The following is a 20550-nucleotide window of genomic DNA, read 5'->3' on the forward strand; positions in this document are numbered from 1 at the left end:
ATTTCACAAATAATTCATGTTCTATCTGGAACAGTCATGTTCTATCTGGAGTAGTCATGTTCTATCTGGAAGCAGCAATCTTCAGTGGTGGAATTTTAAGTTGCAAGTTACCTAGTCTAAGTAGTACTTTGAGACTCTTTATATTTGATCGTCTTTGTCAAACGTGGGGATTGATGATTCCTTCTGTATTCCTGGGGCCTTTTGTTGTGTTTTGGCCTATTTATTATACTTACCATTTCTGTTTCCATAATTATTATTCTGCCCAGAGTTTTTTATGTAAATATGATGCACTGTAGTCATAAACATAAATAAATATATAGGTAGTTATAAATATATGTATGTGTATCTGTATGTATGTGTATGTGTGTGTATACGTGTGTGTGTATATAAAATGGCATAGTATTTGAACATAATCTACATAAATTTTCCCCCATAATTTGAATCATCTCTGGATTAATAAGAATACCTAATACAATGTAAATGCTATATAAATAGATGTTATACTGTATTTTTTATTAGCTTGTATTTTTTACTGATTTTTAAAAATACTTTTTATCCACAGTTTGTTGAATCAGAGGATGTGAAATCCACAGATATGGAGGGCCAACTGATTGTATGCACACACATATATATGCATTTATACATTTATTTATATTTATAACTAGAGTTTTGACTCATGATGGCAAAATCTGAATGGATAACGCATTGAGTAAAAATATCTTTGAGGTTGTACATATTTGTTCAACATCAAAATAAACCTCATCACCTACTGTGCACTCAGAACTATTCTAGCAACTAGACATACAAACAAAAGTAAGACATAGTCGCTGACTTGGAGGCATTAATAATGTAGCATGGAATGTAACTCAGTAAGTGGGTCGTTGAAATGAAGTGGGATATACAGGCATCCTTGGAGATATTGTGGGTCCTAGTTTCAAGCTGCTGTAATGAAGCAAATATTGTGATAAAATAAGTCACACAAATATTTTTGGTTTCTCTGTGAGTATAAGTTATGTTTACACCACACTGTAGTCTACTACATGTGCAATAGTATATGTCTAAAAAATATAAACACTTTAAAATACTTTATTGTTCAAAAATGCTAACTGTCATCCGAGCCTTCAGTGAATCATGATCTTTTTGCGGGTGGAAAGGTCTTGCTTCGATATCGATGACTGACTATTTAGGGTGGTGGTTGCTGAAGATTGGGGTAGCTGTGGCAAGTTTTAAAAATACGACAATAATAAAGTTTACCATATCCATTGACTCTTCCTTTCACAAAAGATTTCTCTGTACCATGCAATGTTGTTTGAAAGCATTTTACCTACAGTAGAACTTCTTTTAAAATTCAAGTCAATCCTTTCAAACGCTGCTACTTATTAACTAATGATGTAATATTATAAATCCTTTATTGTCATTTCAACAATATTCATAGCAGCTTCTATTTTATCTCATGATAAAACTTCTCATTCTTCCAAGTTTTATCATGAGATTACAGCAATTCATTCCCATCTTTAGGTTCCACTTCTAGTTCTACTTCTCTTGCTATTGCCACCACATCTGCAGTTACTTTCTCCACTGGAGTCTTGAACCCTTCAAAGTCATCCATGAGGATTGGAATCAATCTCTTGCAAACACCTGCTAATGTTGATATTTTCACCTCCTTCCATGAATCATAACTGTTGTTAATGACATCTAGAATGGTGAATCCTTTCCAGGGAGTTTTCAATTTACTTTGCCCAGATCCTCAGAGGAATCACTATCTATGTATGGCAGCTGTAGCCTTATGAAACGTATTTCTAAAATATTAAAACTTGAAAGTCAAAATTGACTTGATGCATGGGCTCAGGGCATAGGGAAGCCTGAGAAGAGAGAGAGAGATGGGGAAATGGCTGGTCGGTAGAGTAGTCAGAACACACACAAAATGCATCAATTAAGTTCATTGTTTTATATGGGAGAGGTTTGTGGTGCCCCAAAACAATTATAATAGTAACATCAAAGATCACTCATCATAGATCACCATAACAGTTATAATAATAATGAAAAGGTTTGAAATATTGTGGTAATGAACAAGATGTGATATAGAGACATGTGTGAGCATGTGCTGTTGAAAATATGGCACTGATAGACAACACAGGAAAACAATAACCACAAGGTGCAATAAGGTGAAGTGCAATGAAATGACATGTGCTTGTCTGCTAAGATCTTAGTAAACACAGGAAAATAGGACTTAGGGCAGCCATCGGGGTGTCAGCAAACGGCTCCGGAAAGAGGTAATAGCTATGCTAAATTCCAAGGAGCTGCAGAGTTAGTCAGCAATGAGGTGAGAGAAGGACTCACCTGGAAGTGGTTCTTTTGCGAGCCTGAAAGAATGCATTATTTTGGAATGTCACCTGGGTCCTAGGAAGAGAACAATCTGAAGTGATATTCAGAAACTAGATTATGATTATGTGTTGTCATATGGCCAGTTGGCAGCCTTTGTGAGGTTTCAAGCAGGGTAGTGCAGAAATCAAAATTTAAATTTAGAAGGATGATTTTGGCTATTGTAAAGCTGTTTATGTGCAGACAAGGTAGCAGTTGAGAATCAGGTGAGGAGACTCCTGTGGCAGTCTAATGAAAGACAATGGTGCCCTGAACACTAGGATACTGGGATAGGGATGGAGGCCAAGGATATATTTGTAAGGTACTAAGAAGGTAGAATCAACAGGACTAGATTCAGTGGATTGATTGGATATAATTGCAGGAACCGTATAGAAGGGAAAGCTAGGAATGACACCCAATGCTTGGCCTCATGTAACTGCATGGTTAGTTAATGGAGGATGGGCTCAGGTTTATGTAAGGTTAGAGGAGATTATGAGTTCTACAAGGACTGTTGAGTTGGAGGCAGGAGAGACTCATCTAGAAATCAAGAAGGAGATCACATTTAGGCGTCTCGAACTCAGGAAGCAGGTTCAGCCTGTAAATTCAGATTTAGCGTATTGATGGAACTTGAAACCATCAGGAGAGGATGAAACAGTAAACACAAGTTGAATTAAATTATCAGTGATAGGTTATTTTAGTCAAGACTTTGTCATATATCACAGGTGATTTTTTGTTTGCACAGCAAAGAAAGAAGTCAGTAATTAGTGGCAGGTATAACTGAGAAATATTCTTCTTTGACTGTAAAGATGGGCATGGCTATTGGGGATTGAAATGTGGCGTTTGGATTAGAGTTGCAAAAGTCCCAATCCATGAGTTTTTGTCTGATTGTACACATTTAGGCTTTTAGAAAATGTTTCCTTGTCAATATTCCCACTGCATTTGAGACACACCTCTATGAGAGGAGTCAATAACCTTGGCTGATATCATATATTTACATGATGCCCTTGTGCATTAAGCCCCTTGAGGCCAGGTGCCAGCACGGCTTATTTAAGTTTTGGCATGCATTGAAAGATTGCTCTGCTAAACCGACTGCTTCCTCTCCACAGTTCCCATGTTGAGTTTCTTTGCAAATTACTGTTGACTCCCACATTGACTTTTGTGTATTCACGAGAGCAAATTTAAATGCAGAGGTATTTGTATTCAACTGAAAGAAGAATTCTACTTATTTTTTACTTAAAGAAAAAATAACAATGGATTTTGTATAACGTGTTGAATGCTGAATTTATACGTGTGTCTTTGTTGCTTATTATAATCTAAACTACTGGACAGATGTTCCTGTTGGTTTTTGTGCAAACGCTGAGGACATCCCTTTTAATTTGGTCCATGAACTCTGTGATTTTCCTTAGCTTGCCAGACCAAATATTCATTCTCCATAATCACCCAGAAAAGTAACCAAAGGTCTCTTTGTTTCTGTCAAATGCTAAGATACACCAATCATATCAGAACGGTGTCCGTTTGTGTTCACATCTTAATTTTCAGCCAACTGTTTCTGTGTTTACAGTCTGCATTAATTAATTTGGGGCATCATGAAAATGGTTTGTGTTTGATGGGTGAGTTTCATAATGAGCAGAATTTCTGCATGGATTTCTTACTCATTTAACAGTTGAGAACATGCCATTATTTTATAAGCACTACCGATAAATCATTTGGCAAATACTTCTCAGCTGTTTAAAATAATTTTTATTTCCTATGATTTCAATTGTCTCCGCATTTTTCCTTGTAAATAGTTGAAGAGTAAGCACATTTTCAAAGAGCTGTAGGGAGGCTGAGATGCCAGTTGCATTTTAACGATATAGGGCATTATCGTTCTTACTGTAGCCAATTCTCTTTTAAATCATTGCAGTTTCTGCTCTAGCCTCCAGCTATAGAATTCTTTTCAAGCTGGCAGTGAACTTGGCAGGTTGCCAGAAGAAATATAAAGGTGTTTTGGTCCACCAAAGTATTTTGAGTGGTTCTTAGTGATACAGTTTTCTTCAGTACATCTGCAAAACATTTTTCTGAAGTGAATTTTCATGTGAAAAGCCTCCTTAATCATCACCAGTATTGTTTGTTTCAATGCAGTTATTTAAGTGCCCCCCTGGGTGCCTACAAAATAAACAAGGGAATCTTCTAAAGAGTTTTAAAAGTGGCAGGTGCTGAGGCTGTGCCCTATTCACTTAGTTTGCAATGACATTTTTGTGCTAATCTATAGACAAACAAGAGACAGGTGACACACCAAATCAAGAACAATGCAAAAGAGAAGGAGGTTTTAGCCAATGGGGTCAGCTCTAGATAAGATGCTTTTGAGGCAAACACATACAAGAAGTAACTGCTTTTTAACCCCCTTGCTGTTTGCATTCTGGCTGTAAAAATCTGATATTGAAACGAGATGGTAACTAAACTTTTTGATTTTTAAATGAAAACAAAGGATTCAAGATTAAAATGTCTATGTGTCTGAATTTCACCTGTATGTATATGTTCACATATGTATATACACTCACATAGACATATATTTGTATTTTAAAAAAATGAATACTATTGTTAAACATTAAAACGTGAAAATAACCATTTGTTTGCTATTTTGGCCATGAATTCGATTCATGTATGTTATATTTTCACAACAAGCCATGGTATTTGCATGCCAAACACCAACACACATGATGAAATTTAAGAAATAAATGATTAAACACATCCGTATATTTTTGTCTTCTTTATTGATTGCCATTTATATGTAAAAAATTTGTTTGTAGTGAACTTGTGTTTAAAGTTGGATTAGTCATTAATTTACAGATACTTGATGGGAAGTTGATTTTGTTAAGCTTTAATGCAGGCACATTATTAACCACCAGCCTCCTATTTCTTTTTTAAAGTAATCCTACTCATAAGTTGGTGAGCAAGTTTTATGGAAGTTTTTTTATAGCTTTTTTTTTGGTAAAAATTGTAAATAATACTGAATGCAAAAAAAAAAAAAAAAAAAAAAAAACACTATAAAAGCATCAAAATATTCCACTATGCTGAAGGGTAGAATTTTGAGGACATTTATATACTGCTTAGGAAAAGCTGAAGATTTTGCATATTACCCTATAAAAAAAAGAATCAGACAATGGCATTTTATCCAGCCCTTTCTACTCTAAATTCTGCTCATTATGAAACTCACCCTTGTCTTGGCAAGGTTCGTTTTGATTATCATGATCAAGAACAAGAAGTTCTCACTGTGCTGATGGTTAGATCTTTAGTATCACTACATTTCAAGCTTTGTATCTATTGTTTGAGCTCAGTTGCTTCTATGGCAATCAGCCTTGTTTAACATAAATGTATTATTTACCAAATGAAAATAGAAGGCAATATATACCTTCTTATAGCAAATATGGCAAAAGGAAATTTAGATTTAGGAACAAAAGTAAATTTAGATAGCAATGTTGTGATATTGGGAGCATACAAATGTCATTAGAATTGAATTGAGAATCCATGAACCAAACAAAGCACTTCAACAGATTTGGGTTGAGATTTGTTTCTGATGTGGTGGAGTCCTCTGCTCAACTTAGAGATGACTACTGTTGATGCAGCAGCTGTGGAAGAGAGGGCCTGTTGCCATCACTGGAAGGGTTATTATGGTTTGAGAATTACCAGAGAACTCTCAACCAACTAGGTAATAAGGCAGTTGAGGGTGAGGTATTGTCCATTGGCCAGTCTGCATCAAGGCTGCAATGAAAGTCTTTAGCTTTAATATTTGTGGCCTGCTATTTTTCCTACTGAACACATTATGATCATTTTTCCTATCAAACAATGGCTCGGGATTTATCAAAACCACAAGCCTTCTGCTTGCCAGGTTTGCATCTTGGCCTTCAGAGTCAACCCTTAACCTTCATTGAAATACACTATTTCAATGCCTGCCAGAAATGGGAGTAAACAGAACAGAAATGTAAAGAAATGACAACCTTTGATTAAATAAATATGTTTAGGGAATACATTGTCTGAGAATAGGCTGCTCGTTTTAAACACGTTGCAGGCCATTTTTTCTTATAAAAATGGGAGGAATTACAATGAAATACAGATTATGTAGAGGATGTATAACTACCAAAAGGAGATGATGCTTTTCACGAAGAGAAGCATGGATTCCTTTGGTACTTTGATGAAACTCCGTGTGCACACGCACATTCACGCACACATACTGACCACATACACATATAAATAAACATATATATATATATGATAGAACTTTACGGGAAACAGAGACTCCATTGAAGTGAATCCACGGACTTCCCCAAGAACTGTGAACACACCTGGTTGAGGACTCTGTGTAAGAGCATGCAAAATATTACCAATCCAGAGTTTCTTTTGGAGGGGAGTGCTAAATATTGCTTTTGCGTTATGACTACTGCATTATTTTGGTGACCAGCACAGAGTGGAGGAAACCAAACGCTCTTGAATTGTCTGTCAGTGTAACCAAGATAACTTGCATTTCCACAGGGCTTTATATTTTTGAAACCCCATTCCCATCTATAGCCTTGTACAGCAAAGTGCAAATACTGTAGCATTATCTCCACTTTACAGGAGAATACACAAATGTGGGAGTTAAGTGCCTGCCTGCAGACCAGAGATCCCTAACCTTGTACTCCTACAGCTCCCTTGCTCTGGCAAGGGCTTTATTGGAACCTGAATCAAATCCTTGTCAATCTTGACTTTTCATTCTTGGTTTTTGAGCACTTAAAGTAGGCCTATGGTTTTGGTCTAACCCATCTGTGTTCTTTCCTATGATCTCTGAGTAGATGATATCAATTTTAGATCTTTTAGGCAGGCCAGTATTTGGAGAATTCATATTGCTAAAGAAAACACATCATTTTTACCCTGAATAAGACATGTGTCATTACCTAACCTTTATAGCATCCTTTATAAGTTGTCTTCAGAATCCCTCCAAAAATGAGCATGTAGTCCCTACCTACACTGGTTAATCATTTTATTTCAGAATGCCCAATAAAAAAATGAAATCGAGAATGGTGGCAATTTTCCAGGCAACTCACATGGAATTAAATAAGAAAAAACCATCACAATTTCTCCTTGAAATATCCAAATAATGGAGACAAATCTGCCCCACATGACGAGCCCTACAGTCATTTCCTTGACATTGTTGCTAAGAACTGATGTTTCTTTGTCTCTTTCATCAGCATATGACAGAAGGGTGCTGTCAGAATGCTCATAAAAGATAACCACACCTGATATTTGTCCCATCTTTTTAACTTTGCAATGTGATTTTGCAGCTATTTTCTCTTGCCCTTCTCATAATGCCTTTAAATGGTTACAACCATTTTATATGACAATCTTAGGCACTGAGAAGTCAGTTGTAGTTCAGTCTGTTGCTTTCACTGAGTCTAAGCCACCAATATGAAACATTCACCCAACTATCTGGAAGGTGACTGTATACATTTATGGTGTTGTGTCATCTACGGATATTTTCCCACTTGTAATTGCATTTCATCCTCATCTATGGAATCATTAAACAGGGAGCTGGAATCCAGTGTTACAGATCGAAAAATGAGGCTGAGAGACACAGTAAAAGAACTAAATGGGAATAGAACGCTTCTTAATCCCAACCTTTCCCATTGTGTTGGAATCACTGGTCTAGTTTATTGACATGATTGTTATGCTAGGGAAGGGCCAATGAAGTTGGTTCTTATTTTATACCTGTTTCTTCTGACCCTTCTGTGTCCTTGCAGGCAGCACCTCAATTTACTTTCAAGATTCAGGTAACCAATTTTCTTGCTGTTTGCTTAAGAGCACTCATTTTGAAGTACATGAAACTGGCTTAGACCTCTAGACAGATCCCCAGGGGATGACTTATGTGTGCAGTGGTGAAAGTCAATTTAACAAAACCATTAATTTGAGTTTCTGGGAATAAACAGTAGCTGTCACCCACCATCAGAAAATACACAGTGCTTTGTAATCCAAATTGCAAAGTGCCTGAGAAGATGACTGAATCAAGGAAAATAACTTTGGTGGTTGTTCAAGTCTGTGTATTGTTTTAACTTTCTGGCCAGGATGGTTCATTTCAGTGTGTTTTTCAGAAAACTAGATATTGGGTTGTGCCTGCCACATTTCATCAGTCATGCTGCATTATGTGCATTAGGAGGCCCTATGAATTCTTTTGGTCTCAGATTTACTGCAAGATGAGGCAGAAATCCATTTATGAATCCAAGGAAAGAGACTGTTAAAAACAGTCCCCCTTTACCAGGGGAGACAGCACTTGCTTTTCTCTCATCATTCTTTTGCAACAATCCTCCTGCCAAACCTGGTCCCTCCCCCACAGTAAAAAGACTTACAACTCAAGTAAACCTAAACTCGAATAGTGAAAAATATTTCTCAAAGACGCTTGGCTGATTTTAAAATTGTCTTTGTTTTTTTCTTAAACAATTCACTGTAGGCAGCATTACTATGATAAGCATAAAAAACAGCTTCAACACCAATGATCTGATGAGCCCACCAGGGAACACCTACTGATATTCTAAGATGCCTGGAGTGTATGCTTCTGTATGAGGCATGTTCATTGACTTTCTATTTTGAAATTATTTAAAAATATTTAATATAGAATGTTTCAAATGTACAGAAAAAAAGCACCATATCTGACACCATCAACCAGACAAATCTAACAATGTGAACATTTTGCCATATTTTCTTCAGATTGCTTGTTTTTTATATAAACAACACAATCGTGTGTATATATGTATATATACACATGTATACACGTATGTATATATAACACATATATGCACATATACATACATATTCATGTGCATATACACATATAGATATATGATTTTATTAAATATATGTAAATGTAATTGTCCAGAGATCACACTCAATAAAGTGATTATTATCAGACATACTGTATTGGGATGTGAAGCTTTCTGTTTATAATTGGAGCCCTAAATTTATAATATAGTATGTCTGCTAATAATACTTTACGAAAGAAAATCTCTTGTCAAACTCTCTAAATCTTTATATGTCTAAAAACATTTATTGTGGCCCCCTCTTTGAATAAAAATTTAGAGGCCGGTTGCGGTGGCTCATGCCTGTAATCCCAGTGCTTTGGGAGGCCAAGGCGGGCAGCTCACAAGGTCAGGAGATAGAGACCATCCTGGCTAACACAGTGAAACCCCATCTCTACTAAAAATCCACACACACACACAAATTAGACGGGTGTGGTGGCGGGTTCCTGTAGTCCTAGCTACTTGGGAGGCTGAGGCAGGAGAATGGTGTGAACCCAGGAGGCAGAGCTTGCAGTGAGCCGAGATCACGCCACTGCACTCCAGCCTGGGTGACAAAGCGAGACTCCGTCTCAAAACAAAACAAAACAAAACACAACACAACAAAACACACACACACACACACAAATTAGAGAACTCTAACATTCTAGGTTGACAGGAATTGTTTGTATTGCCTGTTGATTTTTTCCTTTTCAAAGTGAATCTATTGCTCCCTTCGGGTGTCCCTTGCTTTCTAACCATAGTCTGCCATCTTGTGTGGGTTACATTTAGATCCAAATACTCAGTGGGAGTCACGGTGTTAGCCCCTGCTGCAGGTTCTCAATTTCACCTTATTAGATGTTTTACATTTGTCTTCCATTTCTGCCAAGGAGATATAAATCTTGTTTTTGAATCTGATCATACTTTTTAATTTTTTTTCTTTTTATGCTCTACTGTTAGGTGAAATTAATCTCGTGAAGGAAACAAAAATTAAAAAATTTTAAACTACTAATCTCATAAATGTGCATACAATTTTTAAAAGAGCAGTAAGTGTTTTAAAAGAAAAGAGGTAGGTGGGGCGCGGTGTCTCACGCCTTGTAATCTCAGCACTTTGGGAGGCTGAGGCGGGTGGATCACGAGGTCAGGAGATCAAGACCATCTTGGCGAATACAGTGAAACCCCGTCTCTACTAAAAATACAAAAAATTAGCCAGGTGTGGTGGCGGGCGCCTGTAGTCCCAGCTACTTGGGAGGCTGAGGCAGGAGAATGGCGTGAACCCATGAGGCGGAGGTTGCAGTGAACCGAGATTGTGCCACTGCACTCTAGCCTGGGCAATACAGTGAGACTCTGTCTCAAAAAAACAAAAAACAGAAACCCCAAAAAATTAGCCAGGCGTGGTGGCGGGCACCTGTAGTCCCAGTTACTCTGGAGGCTGAGGCAGGAGAATGGTGTGAACCCGGGAGGCAGAGCTTGCAGTGAGCCGAGATCACGCCACTGCACTCCAGCCTGGGTGACAGAACGAGACTCTGTCTCAAAAAAAAAAAAAAAAAAAAAGAGATAATTGAAGGACAGAAAGAGTTCATAGAAAACAAATGTTTATCCAAATTAAAAATAGGATACAAACACTAAATAGCCAAACAGTGAAATAGTAAATTGATAACTTAATAAAAGACATTTTCTTAAAATACAGAGCAAAAAGCAGCAAAATTAAAATTATGGATGAAAGAGAAGATACACAGGATAAATCTACAAGATGGGATATCAAACGCGCATTACAGAAAGAATAAATATAGATGGGGGGAAGAGTTAAAAAAAAGTGATAATAGAACAAATGGATAAATCCCTCAAATGAAGAAACTCTTGAGTCTTTAGGTTAAAAGAGGACACTAAATGCCAGGCAGGGGCTTGGAAAAGAAACACACAGAGACATATACTAGTGCTATTTTTGAATTATTAAGATATGTAGAGAGAAACCTACACAATTTCAGAAGAAAGGGTGTAGTATTTATTAAAGAAGCAGAATCAGTCGGGCATTGTATTATATATAATATAAAAATGTATGTGTAATATACTTCCATAATATAAAATGTATAATATAATCATGTATAATATAAAAATACTACTAATAATAGAGTAGTAATTCCCAGTTCTAGAGGAAAATGATTCTGACTTCAGCATTTTGGGATCCTCTCAAACTATTCTTCATGTGTAAGAAGAAAAGAAAAGGATGATAATAGAATAATGATTATAAAAATGAAGTTCAAGGAACGATGTTTAATTAAAGGATAATTTTGTTTGAGGTTGCAGGCAGAAGTGTGTAGAGATGCTCTTTAATTCTTGAAGGAGAAATATAAACTTGTTTATATTTGGTAATGTTAGAGTAGGTATCATTGGTTGTATGGGACAGACATGTACTGAATCTAGCTCAAGGAGGGAAGGATTATTTTAAGGATTTGATGGGCAAACTCAGAGTCACAGCCAATGCCATAGGAACTAGAAATCAGAAGAAATGAAAACCCCACTCACAGTTTCAGGAGCTACTTGGTACTGTTTCTCTCTCTTAGCATCTGTGTTCTGCCATAGTCCTGTTTTCTTGGCAGCCTCTCTTTGAGCTGGCTGTATTTCTATGTGCACAGCCCAACAGTGCCATGAGTCATGAGTCTACCAACTGGACACATGTGACTGAATGACCTCAGTCTCTTTGGCTCTTAATTCAAGTTTTCAGGAAAGAGAGCCAATAATTACCTGGCCCTGGGTTATGGATCTGATCATGGATCAATTAGCTAGGATGGGGTGGGGTGGGATCATGAGGTACAACATGGCTAAGTGTGCCTGTCTCTGCACAGGGCATAAAGATAAGAGACGTTCGCACGAAAGAAGTGAGCTGATGGCAAAGCAACATGTTTAGCAAGGTGGAAAAATGTATGACTGGCCACTTGTAGCATAAAAATAGGATAGTTTGGTAATTCTTAAAGAAGATAGCATCTTACAGGAATACCCTACTTAGGAGAAAGTTCCTACAGATGTCAAATTAAAATACCTCTTGTAGATATTTAATCAGATAAGCTTTTTGAGCAATGCAGAGAAATACTATTTTACCTTCTCTGTGGTAACTCTTTGACTATCTGACGACAGCAATTGATATCCACAGCCTTTCCTATCATACTTCTCCAGGTTAAAGTTCTACCTATTGTTACCTTTAAGATTTTTGAGGGAGAAAGAGAAAATGGCACCACTGTTGCACCTGTAGGCACTTCTATCATTGCACTTGTCTCACTTGTCACAATTCATCTGCCTCACCTATGAGATCCATTGTGAGCTTTTCAAGGTATTTTGGCCAATTAACTTTTGAACCTCCAGCAACTTGGCCTGATGCCAGGAACATAGTAGGTGCATAAAGTAATGAATGCACTAGTCAAAATAACATTTATTTGGAATCCTATGGCATTTTGTTTTAAAATTCTAGACAACTCTTTCTTGTTACTGATGATTTCATTACAAAACAGAAGTACTAACTTAGAGAATCTCCTACTGCACAGAAACACTGTGCATTGAGTTAAATGTTCTCTTCCTTAGTGCCACTTTCTGGCAGATGCTTTCCAAGCTGATGTGCTTAGGAATCAATCACACGTTCTCCAAGGCATGCTGGAAGGGAAGTTAGCAAGAGTGCAGAGGGACAGGGCTAATTTTCTTGATCTTAGCTCACTGCAACCTCTGCTGCCCGGGTTCAAGCGATTCTAATGCCTCAGCTTCCCGAGTAGCTGGGACTACAGCCGTATGCCACCACACCCAGATAATTTTTGTATTTTTAGCAGAGACAGGGTTTTACCATGTTAGCCAGGCTCGTCTCGAACTCCCAGCCTCGAAGTTATCTGCCCTCCTAGGCCTCCCAAAGTGCTGGGATTACAGGCGTGAGCCACCGCGCCCGGCCTAGGGCTAATTTTATTAAAGTTGCTTTATCATTTGGGGGGAATGAGAAAAGGAAATGGGGTACCACAGTTAGCTTGTCCCACTGGGGCGCTGATTGACAGCCACTGATTTTAAATCATAATTAGCATGTCAAAAACAAAGACACAGTTCTACTTTCTCACAGTAACCCAGGGGTTCCAGGTAGCAAGGGACAGGGTTAGTCCATGAGATGTTCACCTCTGGAATCTGATGACCCAGGTAATAGATTATAGCAATCCACCGTTTGTTTAGAAAGATAAAGTAGCTTAAGGTTTGACAGTTGGGCTAAAGGATCAGAGGGCACTGTTCAAACTGAAACTAAAACGCATTACAAGAAAATTTTCATCCACATAAATATGAGGCAGCTAGGAAAAAACAATCCAATTCAAACTGAGTTGGCCATTTTCTGTTCTGTAGACACAGTTAAGGGGCCTAAGAAGAAATGAACACAAATGCCTTCAATGATGGGATTCAAAGAGTGCTCCTGCCCTCAAGCCTGCTTATTACAGCTTTACATTGTTCCTTATCTGACCCAGATTTTGAGTCACTACTCTGAACTTAATTTAAGGAGTGGTTCAGGGTAATGAGTTTCCAACTCTGTGCAGAAAACAAATTTGCATTTTTCCAACTGATTAGTTTCTCTACTGATTAACTAAGCAAGGTCAACTTTTGGTCACTGATGCTGCTGATAGGCACAGCTGATATTTTCCAGTTTTGGAGTAGGGAGAACTCACTTGAAGCTTTTGTTTTCACTACTGAAGAACAAATTATGGCATTCCAGAAGCAAAGAAAATGCTGGAATGCTCACGTTTACCTGGGTGTTTATTAGCTTCCGTCACTCAGGTTGTTTAGGGACATAGCAAAGGAGAAGCTCCCCTCTTCTCTTCTCTGTTCTTAGCTTCCACTACAGTCTTTTCATGAGAACTGCCTGAGATGACCAATGGTTGTCACCTCACAGTTTCACTGTAAACATAGTTGAAGTAGAAGATACGGACTTTGGATACACAGAAGGAACTGGATTGAAATCCCCAATTCAATTACTTTTAAAGCTATGTGACCTTGAGTTAGTCTGTGCCTTGGTTTGCTTATCTATAAAATGAGGATAATAACAGGTTCCTTATATTATTAGGATCGAAAGAGGGAATATGCGAAAACGCCTAGCTTAGTGTTTGGAACAGAGTAAGCTACTAGTAAATGTTAATTTGCCATCATTTTTGAAGTCCTAGGTCAGATATGATGGTCGATTAAGAAAGCAAGCTTAGCATCACTTGTATACTACTCCCATGTCTCAACTCTTCTCTCTAAATGCCCAAATCATTCCTGCCCCTGGGTCCAGTAGTTGGACAACCATGACTATGGATTCAAGCTCTACTCAAATCTTGCATCTTCCATGAAGCTTTAGCAGATCACCAGGCCCACAGATCGTTCTCTCTTCTGAATTCCTTTCACTGTTATTCTTAACTAATGTCTCCCTAAGTATGAGACACATACTACTGGTGGTACCATGATGACTTTGGGTGAAAGAAAACTGGTTTGAGATTTTACAGATGCATAGTAGTTCTCATCCCCTTTAGCAGGCAAAAATAGCTGAAACTTTAACATTATTTTGTTTTTATCAGAGTGGTGCAAAAAAAATTGCGGTTTTTGATGGCAAAAACCGCAATTACTTTTGCACCAACCTAATAGTATATTTGCTTTTATATTTTCTAATTCATGGCAAATAAGGCTGTTTCCATTTATGGTAGTTATCTAAAGTTTCCTTTGATTATGAGGTTATTTAAGGAAAAAAATAAATGATTTCACTTACATAAAAACACTGAGTAAATAATAATAATTTCAGTGGCATATGAAAGTAGCAAAAGAGAAACGGCATCAGATTATCAAGCACGCAACTGAAATTTAAGAAATATCAGTCTGTTCCACTTATGCAGAACTACACTCAAGTGGACTGCTGTCTTTTGAGGTTTTAAATTGATTTCTACCCTGAGTTCTGTCTTCCCCTCAAATGGATTATTAACTTCTTAGAAAAGAATGTCTAGTACTTTCTCCTTTCTATTCTGCCAAACAGTTCTATGGATTAATTTACACAATAACTACTCATTACTTAATTGAAGAAAAAAGTAAATTATTTCTTGACCCAGCTTTGTAAATTGGCAGACATTCACAAAGATATAATCCAAGGAAAAATAGTTAGGCTGTGAACAATTAAGAATTATCAGGAAAAGGAAAACCATGACTCACCTACTACTACTTTTCTTCCTTAGGGGTGTCTTTTAGTCCTTGCTGAAAATAGAATATTAGTACGAGCCACGTAATCATAGTAGAAGACTAGAACATATTCCTACTGGATATTAGATTAAAAATAAGTTCGTCTTTAAGGCTCTAGCAACAGGGACGGTTTACTCTGTCAATCAGTGATGATCAGCAGCTGGAGAGAGAATTTTGATATGGTGGCCCTTGTCAGACCCTATTCGTCATAGGAATTTTTCTGTACTTTGATTCTTGGGAGTAGCTCTGGTGTCAAAGAACATGAAAGAAATTCTTCCTTAAATGTATATTGCACATGCGCTCTCACAACTGGGAAATTGTTCTCACACCCTTCCAGCAAGCACTTTTATTTGGTTAAAATTAAGTCTCGGTCTGCTAGGAAGAATTACTGTTCATCAGTTATTCAAAGAGAGTACCTTATCTTAAATGATCATACTGCACTGGCAATATGGAAACTACCCAGTCACCACTAATGCAGCCAGTCACATCCATCTCTGTAAGATTCACAGAGTACCCCACTCTAAATTTAGAAGTGCCTGCCTCTTCCCCCTTCAATTTCTTTTTAAAAATGGTTCAGTTAGATCACTGAGATTAATTCTTTAATCAAACCTGGCCTGTAAGATGGCCCTCACTTTATGAACAGACAGCTGATCAACCTTTTCGTTTTCCAGCATTCAGATGTACTGAAAAGAGCAGTCATTCTTACGGTGTGGCACGTGCTTTTAGATTTAGCATTATGATTTTTTTTCTGTCTCAAGGTGGTTAACCTCCATGTCATGTGCTGAGTAGTCTAACAGAAATATACTTTTTTCTCTTATGATCTAGCTGCTGCTTTGAACTGATCATTTGGTGTAGCATGGCAGGAACAAAATTAGAGTAACATTTATGGATTGCGGCAACTTATGTTTAGCCCGGAAGAATAAAATCATACTTTAAAGAGTGAAATTTAATCATATATAAGAAATAGATCTAAAACTAGATATTATTTGATATTGGGTTTTCTAAATCGTTGATTGTTTGCTTCTTGATGCTTCTGGGGGAAAATACCACAAAAGCCTGGGTGTTTTAAGTACAATAGGACAGTGTTGCAATAATGAGGTTAATTTCCAGAGAGTATTAATCAGAAATCTTCTATTTGTTAATGACAGAAGCCAGCTCAAACTAGCCTATATCAAGACAATTTTTGGGGGGACTTAAATGACCTGTGAAATTTGGAGCTCTGGCTTAGGATAACTGGAGACAAGCATTGGGATTTGTCTTCTTCCTTTCCTTAAATCAGCCTCATTCTTTGCCACTGTAAGAAGTCCTTCACAAGCCAGGGAATCTATTTCAGAAGAGAGAAAGTGCCCATTCCCCAGGAAGATCCTAGGAAAGAACTGACTGTTCCTGCATGTGGCATGTGCCTATTTCTAAGGCAATCACTGTGATCATGGAGACAGGGTCACACAGATAGATGCATTTCACATTAGGAACACACGTTAAAATTCTGGGTGGGGATTAGTTACGGGATAGCAGCAACCCAAAAAAAGGGCGCAAATAAGGTCTTGAAAAATTAGGTTGCAACCCCAATTTGTATCTACTATAATGAACTGAGGAAGATGAGAATCAGAGTGGGTAGAATGGTGGTAAAGTTAAACAAATGACAGGAGGAAAAACGATCTCTTGAGACTGTCTATTAAAATTGAAAGTTAGGGTAAAGGCTATATTGCTATAAAAAATATACCCTCAGTACAGACTAATGGATAAACATTTATTTATCTCTCATCTTACAGTTTACAATTGGGCAGGAAGTACAGACTGATTACTTTGTTCCATGAGATTATTTAAGGACCCAGGTTACTTCTTTGTGTTGCTCTGCCATGCCCTACGTATAGCTTCACATGATTAAATCTGGCTCACACCATCACCTTCCCACTCCAGCTCACAAGAAGGGGTCCCCTTGTAAAAAGTATAATCTCAAGTTACAAACTTGGCTTCCACCAGCATCTCATTGGTCAAAAACAGTGTAATGGCCACACCTACCTATAAGCAAGGCTAGGAAAAGTAATCTTCAGATGAGTAATCTTGCACCCAGGTAAAGCTCAGGGGATTCTGCTATTATAGATTCTGGGAAACAATTCGCATTCCACCACACCCAAAATGTGGAAGATCTCTTAAAACCATGTACCTTCACTGATAGTGAAAGGAGTGTAATCACTGTTTATGATGCTGATTAAAATACATGTAGCCAGGTGACTATAGACCCAAGCAACATGTAGAATTGGGTTTACATATCCCTATAGCTTGGTGAACATCCTTGGTAGAGAAAGCACCCTTTGCTTTGCCACTGAGGTTACATTTGCTTTGCTTTTTTCCTCCCTTGTGTCTGTTAAAACAAAAGGTAGGTAGATTGGGTCTACAGTGTGATGATATTTTTCCCAATTTAAGTCTGAACAATACGGGTGAAGGGTAGAGTGAGACTTCTTCAGCTTAGAAGAAACAACATGCATTGTGGCATTTGTAATGAATCCATTTGTACCATCATCATTGTTTGTCTCCCTTGTGTAATTTTTCCTACGCATTCTCTGGCAGTTTCCCATAGAAAATGCTGCCCCTTATAACATCTCTCCTGTCTTGGGCTAAACGAGCTTTCTCTTCCCAGGTCTCCAAGCAACAGAATCTTAAAAATGAAATATTCATTTTCTGAAACCTAATTTAATTTCAGCGATGACTGGGTTGCAGAGCTTATCAGATCACAGAATCTGAAAAATTCTCTAAATTAACAATTCTCTCCTAGTGATGGAGGTTTTTTAATTTTTTTTTTTTTTTTTTTGCATCTTGTTAAAATGTACACACACAGTTTTAACCTTGGTTTGTCTGACAGTGATTTACTCATTTGTGATCTGGGGGTAATGAGAAACATTGCAGGCAATCATCTTGCTGTCAATAAATGAAATACATAGTTATTTTTCTAAAGCACAGATTAGTGTTTCTCCCAAATGTAGCTTCTACCCCGAGTGAGAAATAAACTCTTCTTTAGTTTTATTTTTGGAGCAAATTCTAAAGTATGGTAGTAAGGAATTCATCTTTCATAACTTCTGGAGCTGATGAGTCATTACTGACATGTAACATCCAATTAAAGCGGTGACAAATGTAATTGTGTGTCATGCACCGTGGGGGTGATAAATTGTACCACATTCTAAAAGACATGTTTTGGTAAATGCTGTTTTTGCTGAAAGACTGCAATTATAGCCTGCTTTGAATGAGGTGCCTTTGTTTTAAACACAGGGTAATGGAGTTCTAAATAGAGAGATCAGGTTAACAAAAGACATTTCAGAGCAGAGTTTAACCAGTCTAACTAGCAGTTGAAGTTTTGCTATCACTATCATTTCGACCTGCAGCCAGAATTTATCTTAATTTTTTCAAAATACGGCTGTTCCTACAAAGTTTGGTCCCGATGACTTAATTTCTGTCTTAATGACATGGGATATTTTGGCAAATACTAACTGCTTGACCCTGTGGGCTCTCAAAACAAAACAGAAACTCAGAAAGCATTTAATGAAGTTGGCTTATATTTAGACAAATGGGAAGAGTTTACATCCGTTAAAATTTACCTTTATCTACAGTACTTAAACAAAGAGGGTGGACAAATTTGGTTAAATTTTGAATTTATCGGGTTATTTTTCATCTGTCTACATAAACTTCCCTTTGCTAGCATATGTATTTGATGACTGTTACACTGTTGTATATATGTGTCTAGTGTAAAACTTAATAATTCCTGATCTTAATAAGGAAATTAATATAAGTGGTGATAAGTATAGTCTGTTTTTTAGGTAAGAGAAGAATTAAGGACTTAGTTTTACACGATGATTGCTTTGTCCATTAAACTAGTTTGCCGAATTAGATAAATAGCTGTCAGTCTCAGCAGATTTTATTAGTGTAACAACTTTCTTTATTGTTTTACCGAGAATTACGTTGGAGAAATAGAATAATACACTTATAATAATAATGACAATAATAGACTACATTAATTGAGAACCTCTAATATGCTGAAAGTAATAATTCTAGTGTTTTTTGAATTGCATGAATAAGTATTCAGTAACTGGATTCAAATTTATTTCTCTATGCAGAGATACATGGTCTCTGTGTCTAAGGCGATTGCTATATAATAGAGGAGAAATAGAATGCAATATAACAATAATCAGTGTTTTTCCTACAAAAAATATTCATAACATTATTTTAATATGAGATAGATTAATTACAGCATGTAATTTACATTTATCAGTCAGATATTTATTTTAACCATATGGAGAGTATTTCCAATTTGAACTAACATGGATGAGTAGACCAATCCTCCTGATAAGAAAAACTAGCAATGCTGAATAAAACTGAAAAAGATATCTTTTTGAAGGCATAGGTAGGAAGACTTGAGGGGTCAAGATGCTGAAGAGAATCAAAGTGCAGAGAAGTTCCATAGTCTCAGTCACTTTTTCACTCAAAGCAATCTCCAATTAAAAAGTAGTTCAAGGCAAAGGGGAGAAAAAAAAGCATGTAGAAAGTAGCAGAAGGAGGATGAGAATCTAAGTAGAAACTTTTGATAATTAAGATAAAATGGATGTATTAATAAATTATAACTTATTAAAACTGACTTAGGAAGAGAGAGAAAATCTGAATGGTCTTCTATCTAGTAAAAAAAAAAAAAGAATCCTCAATAAAAACCTTCTAACAAAGAAACTCTGGCCTCAAATGGATTTACTATTGAATTGGTCCAAACAGTTAGGGAATATACACCAGTCTTATGCAAATAGACAGAAAATTTCTTGATTCGTTTAATAAAGTCACTATAACCTTGAAAGCAAAATCTGACAAAGCAGTACAATGAAGGAAACTTATAGACCCATATCTCAAAAACATAGACATAACAATTTTAATCCAAAATTCTGGCAAAAAAATTTTCAAAAGATGTGTAAAAGGAATAAAAAACTAAGTTGGGTTTATCCTAAGAATCTAAGTTGTGCGTGTGTGTGTGTGTATATATATATATATACACATGTATATATATTTCTATATAAAAACACTATAGTTATATACATATATTACTATATTTTATAGAACTATAATACATATATAGTTAAATATGTATTCTATACATATATAACTGTATTGTATATAACTATATATGACTATAATGTATATAACTATAACAATTATATAT

This window comes from Symphalangus syndactylus, chromosome 11 (genome assembly GCF_028878055.3).
Source record: "Symphalangus syndactylus isolate Jambi chromosome 11, NHGRI_mSymSyn1-v2.1_pri, whole genome shotgun sequence".
Lineage (NCBI taxonomy): Eukaryota > Metazoa > Chordata > Mammalia > Primates > Hylobatidae > Symphalangus > Symphalangus syndactylus.